Raw genomic sequence first — 7,650 nt, 5'->3', positions numbered from 1 at the left:
ATAAGGATTCCTACAGGAGTCCTGGTTCGGTCCCGTTTGCACCAAGATTGGGGCTTTGATTTATTGCTTCCAAGCTGATTTCTCTTGTTCCCATTGCTGCCTTTGCTGGAAGGCTGGAGCTTCAGCTCCATTCACATTCCTGCTGCAGAGAAAAGCAATTTGGTCCTTTGCAGAGCAACAAGCAAAGCCTGCTCCACAAAACACCAGCAGAGATGGGAAAGGTACTGAACCCGAACCCCCAAACTGCTTAAAACTGATGGATTAAAGGAAAAATGAATGTCAGAAGAGATAAAGCTGAGAAGACCTTTAGAGCAGGACATATTGAGGTGCTGAGGCACTGGGTGCCCAGAGCAGCTGTGGCTGCCCCATCCCTTGCAGGTTGGACACAGGGGCCTGGAGCAGCTGCTCCAGTGGAAGGGGTCCCTGCTTTAAGACCCCTTCCAGCCCAAACCATCCCATCATTCTATGCTCTTTACTGTGTATTCCCAATGGATATCAGCAGCATATATAACAGCAATAACAGAATAACAGCAGAGGTGCCCATGGCTGATGGGTGGTTGGTGATGAAACCATCCAGCCCCACAGCATCTCCCTCGGACATTGACCAGTTGCTAACCCCAGTGTGGCAATGGGCAGCTCCGGTTCAGCCGCATCCAAGGATCCTGGCGAGCAGGTGGGGAATGGTTGGGCTGTTAATGTTGGTTTTCAATCAGGCTGTGAGGAGTGGGGTGTTCCAAAGGGCAAACAGGCTGACCCAGGTAATTACAGCCCTGTCAGGCTGCCATCGATCCCAGGAAAAGTAATGGCACAGCTGATCCGGGACTCAATTAATAGAGAGTCAGAGGGGGACAGTGCAATTAATGCCAATCTGTGTGGATTTATGGGATGCAGCCCCTGACAAGCTCCTGGATACCTCCTGGGTGAGATTACAGCATCCGTGAATGCTCATCGGTGTCACAGTGATGGGTTTCGTGCTGTCCCCAAGGCTTCATGCACTGGGCACCCTAACAGCATGAAGCCCATATCTGTGTGTTCTATCCCAGCAGAACTGGTTGGAATGGGGCCACTGGGTGGAGGGAGCTCACCCCATCCTGGAGCAGGTTGGTAGCTTCAGAGCTATACCTTTAGCAGCACCTAACACTTGTTGCAACATGGGCCTTTCAGGTTATTTAAGCCTTCTTCCAACCTCGAAAAGCTCAGTTAATTTTAAGCTTAAAACATTGAAAACCTCCACCATTTGGAACGGCAAAGGCTGAATTCCACCTAGGAAATGTCAGGAACAAAACCTTGTAGCATCTTCCAATGGAAAATCCCTATTTAGGTGTCTGTTTCCAGGCAGAAGCTCCCAGCAGGTTTCGATCTCAATCCCAGTGATTGCTGACAACCTTCCCACCCCAGCCCATGGATGTGGCCTGGCTGCTCCTGGTGCACAACACAGGCAGGGATGTTGGAAGTGCCCTTGCTCTGCACCTCCTATCCCTGCATTAACCTGGTTTGGGGCCATGGTGGCAGATGGGCTCCTATAGGACCCAGATGTTCCTTCCCCTGCTGCCCAGCCTGGTCAGCAACAAGACACTGCTGTGCCCAGCTCCCCACAAGCACTTTGGGGGACCTTTATATCCAGTATTAGGCAGGTTATAAACGTGTCACTGATGATTTGCTCCCGTTTCTGAGCTGCCAGGGGGAAGTTATGGTCAGGACAAAAGGCAAGAAGGGGATGGGGGGAAATAAAGCTCAGCCTAACCGCGTGTTTTAAGCTGAGCCTCTCCATAAATTACAGAGCTTTGCTTTTGAGGGTGGTCTGCAGAGCTGTGTGTGTTCAAAGCAGGAGGATCAGGGGGTTAAGTGCTAGGAAAGGGGAGGGGAAAGCAGAGCATAAAGCAGGTCCCTGGCCTGGTGTCTGTGCAGGTTGTGGGCCTGGAGCTGCTCCCGGGTGGGATGGAGCTGATCCCTGCTCCCGGGTGGGATGGAGCTGATCCCTGCTGCCCGGGTGGGATGGAGCTGATCCCTCCTGCCTGGCATTGGCATGCAAAGCTCCTATGAGGAATGTTCCAGCTGCTCTGGGGGATTACAGAGGGATGGAGCTGAGGAGGGATGTGTGGTAGGGATGCAGAGCAGCACCAGGGATGATCTCACCCTGACCTCAGCACCAGGATGGGCACCAGGGATTCAGCACAGGGGATGGGGACCTTTCTAAGGGACTGTTCCTGGTTTGGATGTCATGGATCAGAGAACCAGGGAATGGTTTGGGTTGGAAGGGGCCTTAAAGCTGCTCCAGCTCCAACCCCTTCCACTGGAGCAGCTGCTCCAAGCCCCTGTGTCCAACCTGGCCTTGAGCACTGCCAGGGATGGGGCAGCCACAGCTGCTCTGGGCACCCTGTGCCAGCGCCTCAGCACCCTCACAGGGAACAGCTTCTGCCTCAGAGCTCATCCCAATCCCCCCCACAAGGGAGCACAGAGCAGGGGCTGCCCCAGATGCTGCTCCCCAGATGTCCTGAGCTCCTGGCCCCTGCACAGAGCAAAGCAGCTGTGGGTGGGATTGAGCCATTGCCAACAAGGGCTTTGATGCCTATGGACCCACAGCACTGCCTGGCCCCGGGGCAGCCCCATGTGTCCCCCCAGCCCTCCATGGCCACAGCCATCCCCAGACAGGAGCCACCCCAGGAGGTGATGCTGCAGTTTGAGCTCATAGCTTTGATCCTTGTCCTGCCTTGAAATTCCCTGTTTTCCAGAGCAGGCTGATTCCCACTGTCCTGTCCCCTATAGAAGAGCAGCTGAAGGGGCTTCCTGCTGTGTCCAGCAGGGATGAAGAGGGCACAGCTGATGCCAGGATGCCGTGCCATGCCATACTGTGCCATACTGTGCCCCCATCCCTCTCACACCATCCCTTCTCCTATTGACCTGGGGAAGAAGATGGACTCATCCCTCCTTTGGAATGCTGCACCTTTCCATTCCATTCACTATCAGAGTGACCCTGCTCCGAGGGTGTGTGGTCACCAAGGATGTGTCCCCACCACATTGGGATCAGAGTAATGGGAGTCCATAAATCCCCATCCCTCAGCACACTATGGGCTCGTTGGCTCCCCCATATCGGCTGTACGAGGGGATGATGTATTCATCTGCAAGGAAGGTACGAGGCCACAGGTCCAAAGCTACAAATCCTCACAAGTGAGCATTAATGGATTATGCCTCCGCAATCCATCGTGTGTTCGAGTTACACAACAAAAATTGGGATAATAAAACAGCTTTAGTGTCAAAATGTAATTAAACTGCTTGAGAACAGCACAGCTGCTTTGGGCTGCCATAAAGCATCTGCAAACTGCTGGGCCATTGGCTTGGGTGCCTAAATGAGAGCTCTGGGCTCCAGCCATGGCTGCTGCAGAGGGGAGGTGACCTGCCTGTGGGTGTAAATGTGGGTCCTGGCATCCCACTGATGGATGCTGGCCCCTGTTGCTGTGCTGGTGGGGATCCCTGCATCCTAAAACCTGCACTGGAGGAGTTGCTGCAGTTATCCCTCTGTTGCCGTTATCCCTCTGTTGCCATTATCCGTTTGCTGCCGTTATCCCTCTGTTGCTGTTATCCCTTTGCTGCCGTTATCCCTCTGTTGCCGTTATCCCACTGTTGCAGTTATCCCTCTGTTGCAGTTATCCCTCTGTTGCCGTTATCCCTGTTGCAGTTATCCCTCTGTTGCTGTTATCCCTTTGCTGCCGTTATCCCTCTGCTGCTGGTGACAGTGGGAAGGTAAATGCAGAACAAACAAGAGCTGTCAATAGGCTCTTGTTTAGTGCTTGTGGGAGATAAATGAACCATGAATTAACCTCCCAGCAGCAGCAGAACCTGCACGTGTGGAACCTCGGTTGTAGCTGTCACAGTGTTTGTCCTCCTCAGCATCCCGGGCGGGTGTAGGTCCTGTGGTGTCACAGAAGCATAGAACCATGGAATGGTTTGGGTGTAAATCTCCCCTGTTCGGGCAGGTTCAAGCCATTCCCCTTGGCCTGTCCCTACAGTTCCTTGTCCCAAGCCCCTCTCCATCATTCCTGCAGCCCCTTTAGGCACTGGAGATGCTCTCAGGTCTCCCTAGAGCACAGCAGAGGGGCAGGATCCCTGCACACGGATAGGGTCTGGGCTCAAGCGCTCAGTGCTGGTCATGCCGATGCTCCAGCATCCTGCTGCCACTGGGACCACTGCATGGGAGAAAGGGCTTTTCCCCATGGCACAGCCCATCCACACCAGGAATAACAGGAAAACTATACTGGGCTGGAGGGGTAAACCAGTCTCAGACAGTACTGGGGGTGTGGGGGTGCTGTACATGTGTACACGTGTGTTTGTGTGCACACACACACGTGCGCCTGTGCACGCAGTCACCTTTATCAGCTCCCCCATCTCCTCCCCGGGGCTGCTGTCGGGGGGTGTTGGACTTCAATGTGTAACAATCCCAACCTTTCATTGGAGCTGGTGGCAACGAGACGAGTTAATTCCAGGGAATTGTTTCATCTCAGCTCAACAGTAATAATGAAGCTTTTCTACAAGATGAATTGGGGAAGGGCCAAGTTCCTCCAGGGCAATTCCTGTGGAGTGCTGATCCCGCTGGAATTCACCTTGGGAAGGGGGAAAAGAGGGAAAAGAAGAAAGAAAAAGGTTTAAAACGATCAAATGCTGCTATTCATAACAACGTGTTATTTAGCTCAGCCATTTACTGACAGCGCAAGGATGGAGCCAAGTCCTTCACATAGAACGCTCATACAACACTTTGCTCCTAAGCCAGCCTCTGCAATACGAGGTGCACACCAGTGTGCTGTTATCCCTATGGAACCAGGGAGCACCAATGCAGAGCTGCCCTGGAAATCCAATGGGATCCTGGCATCACAAATAGAACCATGGGATGGTTTGGGTTGGAGGGACCCCAAAGCTCATCCAGCTCCAACCCAGGGACCCCTTCCACTGGAGCAGCTGCTCCAATCCCTGTGTCCAACCTGCCAGGGATGGGGCAGCCACAGCTTCCATGGGCAGGGTTGGGTTTATCCCTCCTCACCTGCAGAAGGGATGCAGGAGGCTCTTGGCCACCCTTTGCCATGGTCCCAGCCAGGCTATGGGGGTTTTGCAGGCAGCAGAAGCTCTTTGGTTCGGCTGTTTGGCTGTTGTGGTGTTTTGTTGGGGTTGTTTTGTTCAATAGGGATGAAGCCAAATGAGTTTTGATGTGTTTCTGCCGTTTTCCACCGGGATTCAGTGAAGCAGCAGCGCCTGCAAAGGGAATGAGCGATAAACATCTAAAGCAGACACTCTGAGTACTGTTTTATCTCTGCCATTTGAAGTGATGACACCCTTCAACCAGATAAACAAAGCAACGAGGAGGGGCATGTTGTTAGCTGGAGTGTGTAACAAACAGAATCCTCCCTGCCACATTACAGACAATGGTAATGCACAATCATTCATTATAACTCAATTACAGTAATTAAAACTGGTGGGATGCAGAGGCAGAACAGACGAAGGGAGCGGTGCCAACAGAATTTACACTCCGTGTCATCAGCTAGCGATAACAACAGCTGATGGTGTCCCAGAGCCTCCTCCTGCCATCTGTTCCCGAGCCGACGCATGGCGTTAGGTGCCGATGGGAAGCGATGGGAAGGGATGGGAAGGGATGGGAAGGGATGGGAAGGGATGGGAAGAGATGGGAAGGGATGGGAAGGGGTAGGGAAGGGATGGGAAGGGGTAGGGAAGGGATGGGAAGGGGTAGGGAAGGGCCCCCCAGCCCAGACACTGCTGGGGGGGGCCGAGTCCTGGCACCCCCCATTGAACCAGGCATGGAGCATGGGGACAGAGGGGGAAAGGGGAGCTCTGTTATTGCTGTGCCCCGGGGCTGGGGAGCAGAGCCTGCAGTGGGATGGTTTGTTCTTGGGGTGTGCATGGCACAGGATGCACCGCATAGCACAGCATGGCACAGCACAGCAAGTCATAGAACAGTTAGGGTTGGAAAGGAGCTTAAGATCATCCAGTTCCAATCCCCTGCCATGGGCAGGGACACCTCACACTAAACCATGGCACCCAAGGCTTCATCCAAGCTGGTCTTGAACACTGCCAGGGATGGAGCATTCACAACCTCCCTGGGCAACCCATTCCAGTGCCTCAGCACCCTCACAGGAAAGAATTCCTTCCTTATATCCAACCTAAACCTCCCCTAAGTTTCAACCCGTTACCCCTTGTCCTACACAGCATGGCAAATCCCGGTCACCATCACCCTTCCCAAAGGCCCTTCCTCCAATCCCTGTGTCCAACCTGGCCTTGAGCACTGCCAGGGATGGGGCAGCCACAGCTTCTCTGGGCACCCTGTGCCAGCGCCTCAGCACCCTCCCAGGGAACAGCTTCTGCCTCAGAGCTCAGCTCAGTCTCCCCTCCTGAACATGGGTGACTCAACCCAAAAGATGCTGGGCCATGGGATGCACCAGCACCATCCTGGTACAACCCCCACCCCATGCACCAGTGAGGTCTCTGCCTTCATACCCCGGTGAGGCAGCAAAAGCCAAGGCCGAGCTCAAGGCATGATAGCAAAAAGCCCTTATTAGGATATAACGAAGCCAAACCCCAATGTGTGAGGCTCTAATACTGTCATTATGAAGCAGGGGAAGGCAGCACGTGGCTGGGAGCGTGGATGGGAATCGGCTTCCCCCCAGCACTGGGAGAGGCTTCCATCAACCCCAATTCACTGCAAAGGAATTCCCAGTTTGCTGGGAATGGATGGGAGCAGAACCCGGAGCAGGTTGGGTGCCCAAAGGGGCAGCACCAAACCCTTTGGCTGCCGATGCTCCGCAGCCCTACAACAAAGCATCTCTAATGGTCCCCTGTGTCAGCCCCCATTGCAGCCAGCCCAAGATGAGGTTTAAATGCCCTCCTCCCCATCTCCCACTGCACATTATCGGGAAGCAGAGCAGTTAAAGTGCTGCTCCTGCTTTTTATTTCTCCCTCGCAGCAGGCTCTGTCATGTTCAATCCATCACGGGGAGCCCCCGTAGGATGCTACATATGTCCTGGTGCAAGGGAAGTGCTTTGTCTCTGTCAGGAGCACCGAGGTTGAGAGCATAGGATCCCCCTGTTCCCATCCCTGCATCCCTAAACCCTCACTGCAAGGCTGCAGCAGTGAGACAAAGCAGCTGGGTGGGAAGGAAGAAGGATGATGGATGGGGTCTGGGGTACCCACAAGGGCAAGGGGTGGATGCCCAAGGAGGAATGAGGACCTCCCATTCCCCATCCCTCAGCAGCACATCCTGCATCCCAACCCCAGAACCATGGGCACAGGGAGAAGCCAAGGGCTGCTTCCATCAATCCCAAGCTCAGCTCTTCCTCCACCGTTAACCACATGGGAAAGGGGGTTCTCCAGCCCACAGAACCACATCCCCTCACACTTCCTTGTATCAACAACTCGGTGCAGGGTTTCAGTGATAAATGGGTTACAGACACTTGGCTTCCACTGCAGCTTCAGTACATTGACTTTTTATTCTTTGTTTTTCTTCTTTTTCTCCCTTTTTGTACAAAAACCAGGTGCAGTTATTAACAGCTGTACAGATTCTGCTACATACTTTGGTGTGAAGTTGAGAAGTCTGCCTCGGGAGCCCTCCCCCCTCCGGTCCATGCACTTCCTGCAGCTTTTAGGGGCATT

Source organism: Melopsittacus undulatus, chromosome 9 (assembly GCF_012275295.1).
Source record: "Melopsittacus undulatus isolate bMelUnd1 chromosome 9, bMelUnd1.mat.Z, whole genome shotgun sequence".
Classification (NCBI taxonomy): Eukaryota; Metazoa; Chordata; class Aves; order Psittaciformes; family Psittaculidae; genus Melopsittacus; species Melopsittacus undulatus.
Note: the sequence above shows the minus strand (reverse complement) of the source record.